Raw genomic sequence first — 19,614 nt, 5'->3', positions numbered from 1 at the left:
GACCAGCCTCTGCTCCGGAGTGATGGCTTGCCTCATGCAGGTATCCTGCCTGCTGATATAGGGGGTCAGCAAAGCCAACAAACGGTCAAAAACGGGGTCCGTCATCCGGAGAAAGTTCCTGAAATCCTCAGGATTATTCTCACGGATCTCACGGAGCAAAGGCATGTGACAGAACTGGTCACGCTGAAGCAACCAATTCTTGGTCCATGAACTCCTCCTCGCCCTGTTCATGGACTGGTCTTGGGCTGAAGAATAAACTACAGCACCAAGCACATACAATGCACGAGCTCTACGACGAGTACGTACAGGTAACATGGCTTCAAAACGGTCGGCTGGTCAGAACGCACTAAACAGAACGCACTGAAGAACAGCAAGGCCTGTGAAGAACGACCTGAAAATCAGGAACGAGCGGCCAATAAAACAAAGATTTCTCAATGCCAACTGACCAAACGCACTGAAAAGCAGATACAAACCTCACAAGCACAGACTGAACAACAGTTAAAACGAACTGAAAAATACGAGTCTCACAAGCGCGAATCGTCTCTCACCAAACTTCTACTAACACGAGATAAACACGAGATTAGCAGAAGGAGCCCAAAGGGTGTCGTACGGCTATTGAACTTCCGTTTTATAGTCTCGTCGGACTTGGTGTACGTCACCGCGTACTAGGCTGTCGTACTTTTGTGTGGTCGTGTGTGTGCAAGTCCGTTCGTAAGAAAGTCTGCTGCAAGTCCGCCGAAGGTACGTCGGAAGTATGTCGGACAGGCTGTCGGACTTTTGTAGGTGAAAAGTCCGACCGTGTGTACGCGGCATTAGTGTACAATATAAAACACTTAACCAAGTTACACTAGTTCCTCGTTGCCTTTTCCTCCTAGGATGCCAGAATACTAAAAACCTCTCCTAAATGAGATTCTTGAAACCGAATTACTTTATATGCTAGTCAACTGACAAAATATTGTGATCAGACTGACGACTACAACATATACAAGCATTCCTTGAAGTGACCAGGTATCCGACTAGATCTCCGGGCTTTATAGAGACCTCATTCCCCTCCCGTATCTGGGAATCCCTCTCATACACTCTTATCCCTGCTTTATGGAGCAGACAGGGCTTATGCGTTCAACCCGTCTATGGTTTATGAGTTAGATGTGAGGTTAAGCATAAGGGTCAGACCCCAAAGCTCACAAGCCCTCAAGTTCCCAATCGTGTGAGGTAAGGTGCATTCTGTTGCTTAGTTCGGCAATCCCCTTCTAACTCATACCATCCTTGACAAGGCTCATTCACTTTCTCAACAAGACAGACAAGACAAACACAGATAACAAAAACAAACAAATAATTCCAGCAATATAAACTAAAATATGCAGTAATTCTAGACTCACCACTACAGAGGCTGGTGTTTTAAAACCAGGAGAACCGTAACTGACAGAACGGATAGGCACAAATCAGGGGAGCACAGAATATAAGAAAAATAAAGCTTTTTCTTACCTGGCCAGGTTTTGATCTGTGGTTCCCGGAATGCCTATTCCTTTTTGTTCCGTCAGCCGCGTTCGTCCACCTCTTGTAGTATCATCGGTGAGTCCCTGTTCGAGCGCCAAAATGTTAGGGGCAACTTTTAAATAAGTTGCTTTAAGTTTATATTGCTTTGTCAAATTATTGCTTCATATAGGAATTAAGACACAGAGTCAGAAATCCGTGTATCAGTTCTTGAGCATAATGGACTGCTGCCTTTACTTCTTTCAAAGGCCTTTTATACAAACAATAGCATTAGCACAACCCCCCCCACACAGGGCAAGGGTAAACAACAACAGGAGTCACCTGGGCTACGAACACAAGCTTCAACACCATGGCAATACAGTTACAAGAAAACAAAAGCAGCTTCAATTGAGTTCAACAGCCAAAAAGTTAAAAACAGATTTACATGTAGGCATCATATTAAGTGAGAACTCTAAATTAAATCCCTGACCTTATCAGGCTGCAGGAGGAAATGGAGGGCATTGGTTCTATTGCTGCACAAGCCCCTGGAGCATGGGGCCAGGTTGCAATTGTTACTCTGTGACCCCTATAGCTTTGCAAGTGGTCATCTACGAGTTGAGAGAAACTCTCTGCCATACTGTATCATGCTCCATGCCAGAGGCCCGCTCATGACATCCCCAGCCAGAGGCCTAAATACTCAGAATAAAGGAATGTCCACATACAGATCTAGCACCTTAGCACTTAACTGCAACTTCACATCTTCATTTAAGCCCCTATGACATATCACATTTGACATACTAGATATGTGGGGTTAGACATTCTGTAGCAGTCACTGCAGAGCACAAGTACACATTGTTTAATTAAGCCATCTAATTAATTTCCTTTCCTCCTTGGGAGTACCATAGTATTGGGACCACCTTCCTACATATACTAAGTCCACAGCTTCAAGCTTCTATCACCAAGTCCCAGGACCCGCAACTGAGGATCAGGGGGAACAAGGTACTCCCGTTAGTATACCAGTCTGTTTTCAAATGTCCCGTCTATAGCTTTGCCTAGCCAGGCACTCTCCCAAATGACATACTCATTCTCAGGCTTTCACCGCGACTCACTTAGGAGGACACTGTACAGGCTTCCAAGACCTTACACACCCCACTGTAGGACCTGCAGAAGAAAGGCAGGTCAACTACAACTGATCTGTACCACCTTGCCTTGGAATTCAGCCAGTCCTGCAAAGGTGCCTTGGATCAGCTCTGTATAGGGCTACATGTTAGCAGCTCTAGGGTGTCCAGTTTCCATACCCTGGACACTTGGGCCCCACCTAAAGCTGGCATTTATGATGCTACCAATTACATCACAAATGGAGGAGTTTCTCTAAAAGGAGAGCTAACACCTGCTTATAACTTTCCCCTTACCTTGCAATAATGACAATGGAGCCATCTAGTGGCAGGCAAGTTAACTGCACTTGCTAACACAGCAGCTTCCATTGCCCATGCTCCCAACTTTCCCCTGCAGCAGCTGCTCCATGACATTTGGAGAGTCAGAGCTTCTGCATCTCGTGACCAGACCGGAGCAGATTGAAATACGTTTTTTTTTTTACCAGACCCATACAGCATAGGTAGATGGAGCGGGAAGAAGTGGTTTTAAGATAACGTATGTAGTCCCTACCAAGACAGTGGGCTTGTTTAGATCAGGTGGCTTTCCAGTTTGCTATACCAATATGTTGGAATAATGGGAAGGTGTTGCAATTATTAATACTATGACCACTTATGGGATATTGTGCTGCTCAAAGTCCTTGTCTCTAACTAACAGACATTCTTAATGTTGAAGTCCAGACAAATATAAAACATATACATGAATGGAGCTTTTTTATTAATCAATGCATCATTTATTTTTTTAATGCAAGTTGTATTAGTCCTCAAATTTAACTTGGTGACAGCTTTTTGCAGTTTTCTATCACAAAGCTGAGACATGGAGGATGAGAAGCAGCACAAGGAGCCAGCTGCTGTGGTGTGTAAATCTAAGAACTGAATAGACAGATAATGTACCTATTCTTTGATAGGTATGTACTTTATGTGTGTGTGTTTAGCTATTTGCCTGCAGTTGAGCTTTAAGGATTCATCACCCATCACATTTTTAATCTCTCCCTCTGTACCAGCATCTTTGCCACGTCTCTCAAACATGCCTACACTTAAAAATCCCTCACTGGACCCACCAGTTTAAACAACTTAAGACCCATTTCCCACTTGCTTCCAAAATTCATGAACGCTTTGTAAAAGTACAATCGCTTGTGCTGCTAGCTCATTGATAACAACCTTCCTGAGCCCCTACAGTCTGGCTTTTGGTGTGGGAACACATGACAACAGCTGCAGCAATCATTTATATTATTTATTGAATTTGGTTAACAATTTGCACGGTAGCGTGGGAAACTCTGGTATAATAGTCGGGCTTCCACCCACAACATTCCACTGAAACTGCCCTTCTAAAGCTTATTAACGGCTTACTGTTAAAATCAATGGCCACTACTCCATACTTATGCTCTTAGACCTTTCTACTGCCTTTGATACAGTTGACAACTAGCTTTTCCTTGGCATAGCAATTAATCCGTCTTCCTGGCTCCTAATCTAATGGCTCAAACATCTCTGCTCCTTCATTATTAACTATTTCAGATTAGATTTTTAGGTTGTATGAGTTGCTGGATGCAGTCACCTCTTGCTTTTAGGATTGCCATTAGTGGTGATTAAAATGATTGTAAAGGCAGAAGGTTTTTTATCTTAATGCATTAAGATAAAAAGCCTTATGTGTGCAGCAGCCCCCCTCAGTCCCCCTAATTCTTACCTGAGCCCCATCTCCATCCACTGCTGTACACGAGTGCCTTGGCTGTCCGGGACTTTCCCTTCTGATTGGCTGAGACACAGCAGCCGCGCCATTGGCTCCCGCTGCTGCCAAAGTCATTTAGCCAATCAGGAAAGAGAGGGGGTGGGGCCGAATTGCAGCTCCATGTCTGAATGGACACAGGGTGCTGCAGTTTGGCTCAGGTGCCCCCATAGCAAGCTGCTTGCTGTGGAGGCACTCAACAGGAGGGAGGGGCCAGGAGCTCCAGCCAGGGACCCGAGAAGAGGAGGATCCAGGCTGTCCTGTGCAAAACAACTGCAGAGAGCAGGTAAGTATAACATGTTTGTTATTTTAATAGAGAAAAAAACAAGACTTTACAAGTCTTTAAGCATAAATGACCTATGTACAGAGCTAGCACAGATTTTACAGATTGCACATTACATGTTGAACAGAATCTCACCCTTTTTTATAGGAGCCATATTTAGAAGCAGAGATTCTGCTTCTTCCATCCAGAAATATGAATAACAAATGTATTTTCAAAGGGATTGGCTAAAAAGAATTCCATCCATTTTATCTTGGAGACAGGGAACCCCAGCTCCCCAAAGCCTATGCTCATACCATACTTGCACAAGTACTCATTTATGATGCCTTTGCAGCCAATGCGGCATGGCCAACGTAGAGTTCCTCCAGGGGGGCATGTCACACATCAGGCGGTGTACAGGCAAACTGAGTTCCACTGAATTTCACCCAGCCACACATTAGCTGGGTATGACTGCCTAAAATGGCTACACACTCTTCTGGCCTGCCTAAGAAAGATCCTGTAAACCAGTGATAGGGATATTGCATATTTAAAGCAACGCGGTGCCGAATTGCAAAAAGTGCTCTGGTCAGGAAGGGGGTAATAAGGCAACATTTCTTATATATGATTGTTAACTCCGCGCTTAGGAAATATTCCTGGGCTGCTGCCTCCCCTGGAGATCCCTGGTAAGAGGGATCCAGATTGTGTAAAGTATGTTTGGTGTTGGGGTAGATGGTGCTGCCCTCCAATTAGATAAGAATGTGGGTAGAGATGTATTTATGTCCTACTATAGTTTAACTTGTGATACTGTGATTATTAGTTAGAATACACTCCCTATTGGAAGATTTTAAAATCCTCTCCCTGTTGGGTGATTATATCCAAAGTAATAGTGAACCCTCCAAAGTGGTAAAATTGTATTTAATAATTGTGTCAGGTTGAACCTGTTGATTTATGCCACCTATGAAGAGCAAATTACATTTGGGTCGCTCTTCCCAGGGGATGTGTGTACAATAAGTAGTTACTGCTAGGTCAAACCTCCCTATATAAGCTCTTATGAGGAGGATGATCCTTAGAATAGGCAGAATTGTGATAAATACCCTGAAAAATGATCCTAACTGCTGTCACCCTACTATGGGTGAGTTTGCAAATTTGTGATAAATAACCTAAAAAAGTGATCCGAAGTAGTGTCACCTTAAAATGAGTGATCTATATCCTAGGATTAATTATACATCCTAAAGTGCAATTGAGGCCAGTGTACAAGTGCACTTTAGGATGTATAATTAATCCTAGGATATAAATCACTCATTTTAAGGTGACACTACTTCGGATCACTTTTTTAGGTTATTTATCACAAATTTGCAAACTCACCCATAGTAGGGTGACAGCAGTTAGGATCACTTTTCAGGGTATTTATCACAACTCTGCCTACTCTAAGGATCATCCTCCTTATAAGAGCTTGTATAGGGAGGTTTGACTGAGCAGTAACTACTTATTGTACACACATCCCCTGTTTGCTGACCCCTGGGAAGAGCGACCAAAATGTGATTTGCTCTTCATAGGTGGAATAAAGCAATGGGCTCAACCTGACACAATTATCAAATACAATTTTACCACTTTGGAGGGTTCACTATCACTTTGGATATAATCACCCAATAGGGAGAGGATTTTAAAATCACCCAAGAGGGAGTGTATTCTAACTAATAATCACAGTATCACAAGTTAAACTATAGTAGGACATAAATACATCTCTACCAGGGGTGGACTGATAACTCATGGGGCCCCCGGGCAATAGGAGATTATGGGGCCCCCAGGCAATCAGAGATTATGGGGCCCCCAGGCAATCAGAGATTATGGGGCCACACAGTATACACACACACAGTATACAATCACACAGTATACACATACATGTACACACAGTATACACAGACAGATGTAAAAAAAAAAACAGATTTATACATACTGTCCCTGGTTTTACTGAGGCTGGCAACCCTGATGGGGCTCCCTAGTGGCCCAGGGCCCTCAGGCAGTGCCCAAGTGGCTCAATGGTCAGTCCGCCCCTGATCTCTACCCACATTCTTATCTAATTGGAGGGCAGCGCCATCTACCCCAACACCAAACATACTTTAGGCAACATTTATACATTCCCCTCATCTTTTCTCTTCATACGCCTTTTTTCAGAGCCTTTCTATGCAATCTCATGACTGTAAGCTCCGGCTCCACCACCATCTGCTGTGGCTGATGGGAGATAATACCGGCAGGTGATGTCACAGCTCTAAGAATTTCATCCTTGTTGTCGATCCTCCACATTACACAGAGGAGCCCGGAGCTTTGAGGTCATATGACATCATACATATACTCTGAAAAAAGATCTTTATGATTTATTATAAAAACATATGCAGGGCCATGGGGAGAAAAGAGGCTGGAACATTTCAATTTAATTTATTACTTAGCCTTTCCTTCTACTTTAAAGTATAACTAAACAAGCAAGAAAACTTTCTTAATTTTAGAGAGGAGAGTGGTTAGAACATCTGTTTTTATTGCTGTCTGTGCCCCCACTAGGGAGATTCATCTTAATTGAATTGTTGTCATTGAAAGTAAAAGTGATAGAAAATCCCAAATTTTGGGTTATCACCTGAACAGGAATAGAGGGGGAATTCTGTCAATGGGGACACTAGTGCCAGTGACCCCTGTGTTAACCGGGGATTCCCTCATTTTAGAGGCACTTCCTCCAACCTCCTTTTTTGGGAACAGGAAGTGAAGGAAAATTTCCCCACCGAGACACACAAGGCAAAAATAAAACTGACACAGGTTATAACCCTCCCTTCATCCAAAATGGAAAACAAATGTTTGCCTTTAGTTCTACTTTAAGGCTAAACGTCAGGCAGATAAAAACCATAAATTGATGTCCTTATTTGGAAAAAAAGTGCAAAAATTGTGTTGTAAGAACCTGGTTCTAAGCCAGTTAGGCTCTGCTGTACAGTGTGACTATCACATAATATTATTTATTGACATTCAGTAATGCCACCTGGTGTTCACTACAGTGGCGGCTGGTGATGTTTTAAGATAGTGGGGCGCCAGACCACACCCTTCCTTTTTGGCCACTCCCACTTCTCATAAGCCCCACCCCTTATAGACTCCACCCACTCCATCCCCTGTATTCCACTTGCTTCCACCCATAGTGTATAGTATAGTCATAGTGTATAGTATAGTACAGTGTAACACTATACACTATACTAAATACACACTATACTATACAATATACTATACACTATACTACATACACTATACTAACCATACACTATACTATAGGAGAGGGGCTGGCACTGTATATAGTATTGAAGCTGGCACAGTATTATAAGAGAGTAGAAAACTGTACTATAACACTGAACTATAGTAGTAGACTCTGCACTGTTCTATATAGCTCTTAACTTGTCGGTGGCGTTGAGGGGCTGGTAGTTCTCCTCCCCCCCGGAATGGTGGTGAACTATTGCAGTGAAAGCTCCGAGCATCATCCTGCCCTGCACACCCAGACCGCCTCCCATCACATACCAAACACCCTGCACGTGCCATTAGGTGTACTGTACAGCCGCATATCACAGGACAGGCAGGGATGGTACACAGTGGCATCACTAGGGTTGGTGTCACCCAGTGTGGTAAAACATGGTGTCACCCCCCTCCACCATCTATAGTCACCCCTCAGTACAGACCCCCCTTCCTAAGTACAGACCCCCTCCACTAAGTATAGACCCTCCTCCATCTGTACAGACCCCCCTCAGGACAAACCACCCCCTCCTCCATCAGTACAGACCCCCCCCCCAGGATAACCCCCCTCTATCAGTACATACCCCCCTCAGTATAAACCCCCCTCCATCACTACAGACCCCTTCTCAGGATAACCCCCCTCTATCACTACATACCCCCCTCAGTATAAACCCCCCTCCATCACTACAGACCCCCTCTCAGGACAAACTCCCCCCCCATCAGTACATACCCCCCTCAGGATAACCCCTCCCCTCATGCATCTGGGCGGAGGAGGATTCAGTGTGCAGCCGCCTGGAGAGTTGCTTGCTCAGACTGTCACTCTCCAGGTGGTGGGCTTGTGTATAGTGAAAAGAGGCAGCCGCAGCAGCATTGAGAGTCTCACTCAGGGCTAGCGTGGCGCTGGCACGTTTCTGGCTGGAGAGCCCTGTCTTCAGGACAGAGAACCTTTCGCCGTCCTCAGGATGGTGTCACTCCTCTGTGGGTGTCACCCAGGCTGCACCCCCCCCTCCCAGCTACGCCACTGGATGACACAGACAGAACTCCGCATGGTGAATCCTATCCTGGGGGCTGGACCTGCTGGATCTCCACCCCCCAGTGCAGGGAGCAAATTGGGGAGCTCAATAGGCGGGCCAGGTCGGCATATCGGCCGATCCTAATGAGCTCTATTGAACACAACAGAGTTCTGAAAAGGAGCAAATAAGCGTGGAGAAACGATTTCTCTGTGTTTTTACATTGCAGTTTTAATGATATTGAGGATGGACGGCCTATTGCTAGGCAGAGAGACAGAGATAAGTTAAAAATTACACAGAAAAAATAATTATATAATTTATTTTTATTTTTTTTTCCTGCAAACTGGTGGTGGGGGGGGGGGGTGTTGCCTGCTGTGTCTCAGCCAATCAGGAGGGTGCATCCCGGACAACCGAGTCTCTCTTACAATATCGCTGGATCGAGATGGGGCTCAGGTAAGTATTAGGGGGGCTGAGGGGGAAGCTGCACACAGAAGGATTTTTTATCTTAATGAATAGAATGCATTAAGGTAAAAAAACATTCTGCCTTTACAAGCAGTTTAATAAAAGAGCCAGTACAAGTAAGTGTCAAGTGAAAAGGATTTATTGCTGCCCAGTTTCAGACTGAGCAAAGCTGCTGGAAAGCATATAGTGAAGATAATCTATATATGATTACAGAGGATGCAAAAGAATAACAGAAGCGTGACATTTTATCATTTTTAGGATAACTAATTATACTATGTTAAGCTTAAACAAAAAAATGACGCTGTACTGTTTTTAATCATGTGATAAACTGTAGAAGAACAAGGAATTAAAGTGGTACTGAATGCTATGTTTTTTTGTTTGTTTTTTTTTTTAGCTTAAAGTGGTTGTAAACCTCTAACATGTAAAATAAACAAAGCATATCATTCTTTAGTGTATACTTGCCTCAATCCAAAGCACCGGGAGTCATTTCTCTCTGATCTCTGATTCCTCTGCTATCTGCATAAATAATTGATAATACTCTATGCCGACTCCACAGTCCCCTGGGGGATGTCCTGCCCCCCTCGGACACACGGGAGGTGACTGATAGCTCCAGTTGTGTATATTTCCCTATGACAGGGTTTAGAGGTGGGTGTGTTCATTCCCTCACTCAGGCTTCAGGTTTCACTGAGCTCTGTGCTCTAGCTCTGCAGTGTTTGTGATGTCACATCCCTGCCTCCCGCCTTCTACTGCTGAGAAATAGTCTTTTGATCTGGGTGTTTTAGGTGGATGTAGAGGAGAGATGGCCACAGATAAACCAGTACAACTTATATAGGATGATTTGTTTCATCTCTGTGTATCACCTAAGGCTAGTCACTGGGTATATGTAAAGGTTTACAACCACTTTAAAGTGAAGCAACTTTTTTTTTCTGGAAAAAAAAAGTTTTACCAATTTAGTTAAAGGGTTACTCCACTATAAATAGCAAATAAAAAATATAGCATATACAATTGCTACACATGTTGTATTTGAATGCTGTTAAAAAATGGCATTTCCTTTTCAATCCGCAGTGCTGTCATTTTCTGTAAAATTCAATGCAATATGGCAACCAATGGTGCATGGAACACCCCCAGAAATGTCATTTCCTGCATGTGTGATTGGCTCAGTAATTTCTCAAAATTCTGCTACAAAATACATGTCATATTTTAGGCACCCTCTGCAACAAAAATGTAATTTTTGGCAAGATACTTCTAAAGGGTTAATCACTTGTAAAGGGGTGCAAATCCTACATTTTCCTCTTTAGAACACTGCAAGTGTATCAGCTGAGTAATAACAATAGAAAAAAAAACACTCCCATTCAGATTCACTCTGCAGACAACAAACAGAAATGGATAAGTTTGTTAAAAATCCTTGCGGTGTACATTGATCACCCAGAGGGGATTGTTTTTTTCTCAACAAAAGTAAATTTACTCTTTAAATACTGCACATGGCAAAATTCAATGAAGAAGTTTCAATTTCTGTGAAAAATACAAAGCCAGTCGCATGAACAGGGGGTGATAATTCTGGACAGAGTACTGCAACCAATGGGCCGTACCTGAATCTCCCACTAGGGGAGGTGCGGGGATGAAAGGGGAGAGATTCCCCCTAGTGAGAGATTTGGGTACACCCCATTGTTTCACTATTGTCTCCTTGGGGATTGTGCTTTTCATTTTTTTGTTCTCCCACCCAATTTTTCTACTGTTGCATTGATTTCACAAAGCCAATAGTAGAATTTGTGGCAGTTTTAGAAAAACATAAGTGGCTGCTAATTGAAATGGAAAGGTAAAGGTATCAAACATTTACTAAAGATAGCATTTTTTTCTTTACGGCAAGCCACTCAGGTGTTTATATATCCAGCAAACGATCTTGCTATTCAAATCAGTAAAGACAGTTGGACTTTCAGTAATACCACATACACGCGCGCCAAAAGATACGACACCCCGCAGCATTCTGTTGCAGATCAGTGGTCCACCAGAGTCTCCCTGTCAAAAAAAATATAGATATAAAATAAGGTGACTATCTATACATAACAGACGACTAGCTTTTCATGACCAATTCTATGGACAGCAATGACTGTGTAGACACTGTAAAAACCACAGAAGATTAAAAAAAAAGTTGTTCCTGTTTTACTTGGTGACCACAGTATGTAGATATCATTAAGACAAAGAGTAATTGATGATTTAAGTGGTTTGGTAATTCAGCAAAAAGCAGACTATGGTTCATACAGTAAACATAATACAGCCAACACTGACTAGTCAGAAGATTTAGAGATATAACAAGATCTCATATAGATCCCCATTACTCTGGGACCCGTTTGCAGCTGAATTCTGGGCAGATGGAAAAAATACTAAATACATTGATGTATTGGATAAACAATGTAGCCAGGTGCTGCTTTGCTGGCAACAGGAGCAATTTGTGTTTCTCCCCCGCTCTCTTGCCGCCCCCATGTGTATGTGTGCAGCTGCTGGCTTTCTTCTTTCTACCTCTCTGCTGCTGCAAGAAAGGGCAGAGGGGCTGTGTGTGATTCCCCCACTCGCTCCCCCTACTCCTCTTTCCTGGCAAGCAGCGGAGCGGACCAAACTGAAATGGCTGGTGGAGGATCATGGGACATGTAGTCCCATTGAAAGTGATTGTAAAGGCATCATTTTTTTATCTTAATTCATTATGATATAAGAAACCTTCTCTGTGCAGCAGCCCCCCATCAGTCCCCCTATTACTTGTCTGAGCCCATCTCTATCCAGCGATGTTGCAGGAGAGACTCGGCTGCCTGGGACTCTCCTCCTCATTGGCTGAGATAGCAGTGGAGCGCTATTGGCTCCCACTGCTGTCAATCAAAGTCAGTGAGCCAATAAGGCAAGAGAGGGGACGGGGCCTAGCCAGGGCTCCGTGTCTGAATGGACACACAGAGTTTTGGCTCGGCTCGAGTGCCCCCATAGCAAGCTGCTGACTGTGGGGGCACTTGAAAGGAGGGAGGGGCCAGGAGAGCTGAAAAGGGCCCCGAGAAGAGGAGGATCTGGGCTGCTCTGTGCAAAACCACTGCACAGGGCAGGTAAGTATAACATGTTTGTTATTTTTAAGCAAAAAAAAAACTGAGGCTTTAGTATCACTTGGAGTGAAGAGATGTGATCAGCACACCAAGGATTCCTCAAGAAGGGTCCAAAGCTTTATTCTCGTGGTCACATGGTACACATAAGGCAATGTTTTGGAGCCACGCAAGGCCCTATCTTCAGGCAAGTGTTTGACTAGACAGTTGCCTAGTAGTCTTATTGCTGCCAGCAGGTATGCCTGGGACTGTTCCTAATGTGCACAATGGTACAACTGGGCCCCAACGCTAACCAACTGATGAGCCAGCACTGAAGACTGCTTCCTTATAGTTGCTACACAGAGACCTTCGCCCATTGCTTAGTGTAAGAGGTACCGCTCAGGAAATATTGCATAGAACCCTAGACATTATTTTAATAATGCACTCTAAACCATTTACAGTATCCTTATCCACACTGTAATTAATGTTTATATACATTGTTTATTGCTGATCTTGCTGATTTATGAGTTGATGACAGTCTAATGGTACATAACTCTATTCTAAGTTACTTTGGAATAGAGATTACATTGTCTAGCGGACTGTGTCTGAATCTATCCTCTGTGTTTTCATTATGCTCATACCATCATCACAAAAAAACTTGTGTCTTGTGTCTATGTATCTATGCTTTTTTTTTACATTTTGGCGCAGGTTTCCCCTTAATATCCATACCAGACCTGAAAGGCCTGGTATGGATTTTGGGGGGACCCCCATGCAATCTTTTAAACATTTTTGGTTCGGGGTTCCTCTTAATATTCTTACCAGACCCAAGGGGCCTGGTAATGGACTGGGGGGAACCCATGCCGTTTTTTCAATGAGTTTTATCTATATTGCCGAGACCTGACAATTACAGCCGCGATCAGTTTAAAATTACTTTTTTCCTTTAGAAATGTAATTTTGCTGTGGTACTGTTCTAAACACGGGAAAAATGTGCCAATTTACAGGCATACCATAGACACCCCGCAGGCACGATATTTAAAGGAATATTTCATTTTTATTGTTTCACTTTAAGCATTAATAAAATCACTGCTCCCGAAAAAACATCAGTTTTTAAACCTTTTTTTTGCATTGATGCATGTTCTCTGGGGGCAGGACACGGGTCCCCAAACACTTTTTATGACAATAACTTGGATATAAGCCTTTAAAATTAGCACTATTGATTTCTCATGTCGTGTCCCATAGATTTCAATGGAGGAAGAGGAGGAGGAGGAAATAAAATACCTCCAAATATACTATCCTATACCCACAGTTGATCCAGAGGAAGGAGAAAAACACAATAAAGCATGATCTAATATGATCTAACAGGATAAAAAAGTTAATTCCTGACCCCCCCCAGGAGGCAAGTGGGTATTACCTGGATCAACTAATAAGGTGTTATTAGCTATAAATGGAAATATTCAGTTATAGTTTGTACATTTAGGAATGAATCCAGCTCTTTTTTTTTAAATAAGAGCTACTAAGCTGGCAAGAACTAGCTCTTGAAGCTCTTGTAATTTCACAGCTCTTACTGTGAAGAAACCTTTCTGCATGTAGAGGTTAAATATCTTTTCCTCCAGAAGTAAAGAGGTAAAGAGGAGCTCCAGGCTCCTTCAGAAAAAAATAAAGTCAACAGCTACAAATACTTTTACTATAAGGACACTTACCTGTCCAGGGATCGAGTGATGTCCTCACTCGATCTGCTTCTTTGGGTGCAGGCGCTGGCTTCTCTAGTAAGGGCTTCACAGAATGTTTCCTATTGTGCATGTGCAAGTTACGCTGTGCCTTGCGAATGGTCCTGTAGTCTTCTGGGACCTGTGATGTGTCCCAGAAGGCTGCGGGGAAAGGAGGAGGAGCGGGTGCCCATCAAAAGCAGGTACCTGCCCGCCCCCCAAAAAAGGGGCCAAAATGTGAGTGCAAACGAGTGGAGCTTCCACTTTTGGGTGGAACTCCGCTTTAAGATTAACTTTGCTTACAGAGAGAAAAAACACCCTAGTGTATTATTATTTGATCCATTTAATTTTTTTAAAGGCCTTTAATAGGTCTGCTGTTTAACCACTTGCTCTCTGGAAGGTTTACCCCCTTTCATGACCAGGCCATTTTTCACAATATGGCACTGCATTACTTTAACTGACAATTGTGCGGTCGTGCAGCGCTGTCCCCAAATAAAATTAAGTACTTTTTTTCCCACAAATAGAGCTTTTTTTTATGCTATTTGCGTTTTTGCGTTTTTTATGTTTTGCGCTATAAATAAAAAAATACAGACAATTTTGAAAAAAAAACCCAAAACTATATTTCTAACTTTCTGCTGTAGAACATATCCATTATCCAATAAAAAAAATTTAAAAAATCAAATTTCTTCATCAATCAATTTAGGCCAATATGTATTCTGCTACATATTTTGGTAAAAAATCCCAATAAGCGTATATTGATTGGTTTGTGCAAAAGTTAGTGTCTACAAACTATGGAATAGATTTATGGAATTTTAATTTTTACAATTTTTGTTTACTAGTAATGGCGGCGATCAGCGACTTATAGTGGGACTGCGACATTGCGGCGGAAAAATCAGGTACTAAGGGGTTGATTTACTAAAGGCAAAAAAACTGTGCACTTTGCAGAGCGCAGTTGCCCTCTACAAGTGTAATTGCTCCAGAGCTTAGTAAATGAGGTAAGGCTTCACTTTGCAAAGAGTACCCAATGGAAAATTAAAAAAACTGCATTTTTGCTTGCACGTGATTGGATGATGGAAGTCAGCAGAGCTTCTGCTCATTTACCAAGCTCTGGAGCAACTGCTCCTGAAGAGGGCAACTGCACTTTCCAAAGTGCACAGTCTTTTTCCCTTTAGTAAATCAACCCCTAAGTGACACTTTGTGGGAACCAGTAACACCAATACAGTGATCAGTGCTAAAAAAAAAAAATGCACCTTGCCGCTGTATATATACAGTATAGGGTCGGCAAGCGGTTAAGCAGCAAAATATGTGATTTTGTCAAGCAAACGTCTGAAGACCATTAAGCTGCAGTATGGCATATTTTATTTCTTGGGTTTAGCTAACGTTTTTATCAGGCTGTTGAGAATGCAGAAAATTCAGATTAAAATGACATTTTCTTGATTATGTAACTTTATTATCATTCCAGATTATCTTTAACCCTGGGTTCACATATGTGCGATGCGGGAACCAGTGCGATTATAGCGCTGGTTCCCGCATCGCATCCCTCCCACAGGTAGTTCACACTGCATTCTGTGAACCACTGCGGGTGTCATTAATTAATGACACCCCCAGTTTAGTTCACAGATCGCAGTGCGAACTGTGAACTCGCACATGAATCAGATCGCATGAGAACACCCATGTGATCCGATTCTAGTGTGGGGAAAAACAAGTCTCTGCACTATTTTCTGTGCAAAAAAGAGATTGCATGTGATCGGCACCTGTGGTACGGGTGTGATGACCACGCCCCCTTATGCCGTCACAGTCCCAGCATGCCCAGAGACTGTGACGGCATAAGGGGGCGGGGTCACCGCCTATATAAGTCAGAGCAGAGCTCACAGAGAGCATTCCAGCCGGGGAGAGCGTCGTGTCAACATCGGAAGAAGAGATGAAGAGAAGAAGCGGCGAGACAGCGGCGACAAGACAGCGGCAGCAGACCGGGCCCCTCGCTGGCAATAGAGCTGGAAGAAGATAGCGGCGGGGCCCGGGAGAAGAGGCGGAACACCGGGAAAAGTCGGAAGAAGATACCGGAGCTACCCAATAAATTAATTTTGAAACCTGTGTACTGTGGTTTTTTTTATTGACACTTCCCTAGGTGAATGGGTAGGGGTACCATGTACCCCATACTCATTCACATAGGGTGGGGGGCCGGGATCTGGGGGCCCCCTTATTAAAGGGGGCTCCTGGATTCCGATAAGCCCTCCGCCCGCAGACCCCGACAACCAACGGCCAGGGTTGTCGGGAAGAGGCCCTTGTCCTCATCAACATGGGGTCAAGGTGCTTTGGGGTGGGGGGCTGCAGCGCGCCCCCTCCCCCAAGGCACCAACCCCCCATGTTGAGGGCATGCGGCCTGGTACGGTTCAGGAGGGGGGGGGCGCTCGCTCGTCCCCACCCCCATTCCTGTCCGGCCGGGCTGCGTGCTCGGATAAGGGTCTGGTATGGATTGGGGGGGACCCCCACGCCGTCTTTATCGGCGTAGGGGGTTCCCCTCAAGGTCCATACCAGACCCAAGGGCCTGGCATGCTCCTGGAGGGGGAACCCATGCCGGTTTTTTATTTAAAATTTGGCGCGGAGTTCCCCCTCAAGAACATCTGAGCACAAGTCGCGTGCCGAAGTCGGATCATGCAAGACGGCAATCCGACTTTGATCCGACTTCAATGATAGTCAATAGGCTGAAGTAGGATCAAAGTCGGACCAAAGTAGTACAGGGAGCATTTCTAAAGTCGGAACGACTTGTGTCGGACCAGTTAGGACGGCTCCCATAGGGAAACATTAAATTTCACACGTCATGCGACATGAGCTCCCAATGTCGGAGCGTTTGTCGGACCAGTGTGAACCCAGCCTAACAGTGCTGATAATATCTAACATACTTTAAAGTGACAGTGCTTGTGCTAACATACTAATATTAGTGATAGATCCACATGTGACCAACAACATGCGGAGGGTAGTAACAGTGAATATTCCCAATTAATAAATGAAATGCAAATAATTAAACTAAATCTTAAACTGGGTAGGTAAAGAAATGCAGATAATGTGCACACCAGGCACACATCAAGCAAACGAATGGACAAAGTGACTAGTACAACCAGGCAAAAATGTTTGTGACAAATGTCTAAAAAATGTCCACAGATAAAAGTGCACATATAATAGTCCTCTTGAAAGGAGTGAGGTGACTGGAACAAATATAACATAGTGATGTTTTCCTCTTCTTGCAACACAATACACACTTATAAGTAGTGGCCCCTTACCTGCAGGTAATGGGGTAACAGCATAAGCCAATATTAGGAATGACGATCCTTTCTCCTGGTGCAGGGGCTAAATCCTTCCAGGTGGCGGGGTACCAGCGTAAGACCAGTAATGGGGGCGACAACCTTTGGTCCTATACACGATAGCCTCATGCGGGAACTCAGTCCCTCCACGGATATAGAGGGGGTCACCAATGAGAAAGAACAAAGGAAGGTCCCAGATAGTGTAATATTGTTGGCAACAAGCTGGGTTTTATTAGCATACAAAAGGTACTCACATTAAAAACAGATAAACAATTCCTTACTCGGACGAGCGGCGAGCTCGTATCACCAATCAAAATAGAGTGCCTGTCCCGTCCCTACACGTGACGTCACGGACCATGTGACTTCATCAGGGGATGCAGGGAGGCACGATAGATGTCTTTATATAGCTCACCCATAGACTCTAATGGGCGGCCATTTTCTTGGAGTCTATGAATAATAGTATAGCGGCCATTTTCCCGGAGATGGACGGGCGCGGCCATATTGTTGATAACCAACAGAGCGGCCGGACACACATCAGGTGAAATGGAGGGCGGTGTTAATTTTAGACAGCTGAGAGTCAGACAACCAATTAGTAAACACACTGACAGCAACTGTCAGCAGAAAGGGAAAGAACCCGGGATGGTGACAACAGCCTTCGCTCTGTATATAAAGTATTAAGTGGAATAATCACAAAGGCGGATATAATTAAAAATAAAAACATCTATAAGGCCAACTACATTAATATAAAAGGGTTATTTAATTAATTAAAATCTCTATAACCGATCGGCAGGGAGAGACATCTATGCTGACCGGGATTGGGAAGAAGCGAAAGTAAAAAATATGAAGATAAAAAGTATGGCTATTTGGGGGACGGATATCCCCCAATAGCCAATGCATATTGATGGCATAAAAGGGACAATCCCATAACTCAATTATCAAAATGTATAGACAGAGTAATAATGGTCTTGAAGGGGAGTATACAACCAGAGAGCTGTTAGTAAATAAAAATAAAACATGTACACAATAAAATTAATAAAAAATAATGTAAGACGGAAATATAACAGCCTCCTAACTGGTGGATGATATATATGGACTCGTTAGTGAGAAAGGGTCGTCATTCCTAATATTGGTTTATGCTGTTACCCCATTACCTGCAGGTAAGGGGCCACTACTTATAAGTGTGTGTTGTGTTGCAAGAAGAGGAAAACATCACTGTGTGATATTTGTTCCAGTCACCTCACTCCTTTCAAGAGGACTATTATATGCGCACTTTTATCTGTGGACATTTTTTAGACATTTGTCACAAACATTTTTGCCTGGTTGCACTAGTCACTTTGTCCATTCATTTGCTTGATGTGTGCCTGGTGTGCACATTATCTGCATTTCTTTACCTACCCAGTTTAAGATTTAGTTTACTTATTTGCATTTAATTTATTAATTGGGAATATTCACTGTTATTACCCTGCACATGTTGTTGGTCACATGTGGATCTATCTCTAATATTAGTACGTTAGCACAAGCACTGTCACTTTAAAGTATTTTAGATATTATCAGCACATTCTGACAACAAAATCCTAGGATGTTGGCTCAAACTTGTCTTGCATACACACGGTCACACAAAGTTGTCAGAAAATCCGATCCTTCTGAACGTGGTGACGTAAAACACGTACGTTGGGACTTTAAACGGGGCAGTAGCCAATAGCTTTCAATAGCTTTCATCTCTTTGTGCGTCGGATTTGTGTACACACGATCGGAAATTCTGACGGATTTTGTTGTCGGAAAATTTTATAGCCTGCTCTCAAACTTTGTGTGTCGGAAAATCCGATGGAAAATGTGTGATGGAGCCTACACACAGTCGGAATTTCCGACAACAAGGTCCTATCACACATTTTCTGTCGGAAAATCCGACCATGTGTACGGGGCATTAATCTGGTTTTATATTTTCACATTTTTATGTATTATGCTCTTGTTGGATTAGCGCAGCACCACATTTTTTATTTTTGTGTCATTAACCAATAGGGGCAAGGTGTACCCTATCCAGTGAAGGCAGCTTTTCCAGTTAGTTTTTTCTCTTCCACACATGGTAGCGCAGGAATATTGATATACTTTTGACTCATGCCGATAGCAAAGGAATGAAGCAGCAGACAGAAATGACACTAGTGATCTTAAAGTGGAGTTCCACCCACTTTTACAACTCTTCAGCATCGCTCACTA

General features: G+C 43.4%; 1 protein-coding gene across 7 annotated transcripts in view; it reads right to left on the bottom strand.

The window, feature by feature from the left end:
- The window catches only part of LOC141133309 (granzyme A-like), a 153,781-nt gene extending 136,005 nt beyond the window's left edge, over positions 1 to 17,776 (bottom strand). For 2 of the 7 annotated variants that reach the window (XR_012243054.1, XM_073622623.1), the window contains exons 1-2: positions 17,655 to 17,774; positions 11,287 to 11,352 (exon numbers count right to left, since the gene is read on the bottom strand). The gene's annotated coding sequence lies outside the window, so the exon portion shown is untranslated. Of the gene's footprint in view, positions 1 to 11,286; positions 11,353 to 17,379 lie in introns of all 7 variants that reach the window. The other 5 variants (XR_012243053.1, XM_073622613.1, XR_012243055.1 and 2 more) reach the window with 3 other exon arrangements.
- Positions 17,777 to 19,614: the final 1,838 nt, after the last annotated feature.

The sequence above is a fragment of the Aquarana catesbeiana genome, linkage group LG01 (assembly GCF_042186555.1).
Source record: "Aquarana catesbeiana isolate 2022-GZ linkage group LG01, ASM4218655v1, whole genome shotgun sequence".
NCBI lineage: Eukaryota > Metazoa > Chordata > Amphibia > Anura > Ranidae > Aquarana > Aquarana catesbeiana.
Note: the sequence above shows the minus strand (reverse complement) of the source record. Positions and strands in the feature narration are given on the sequence as shown.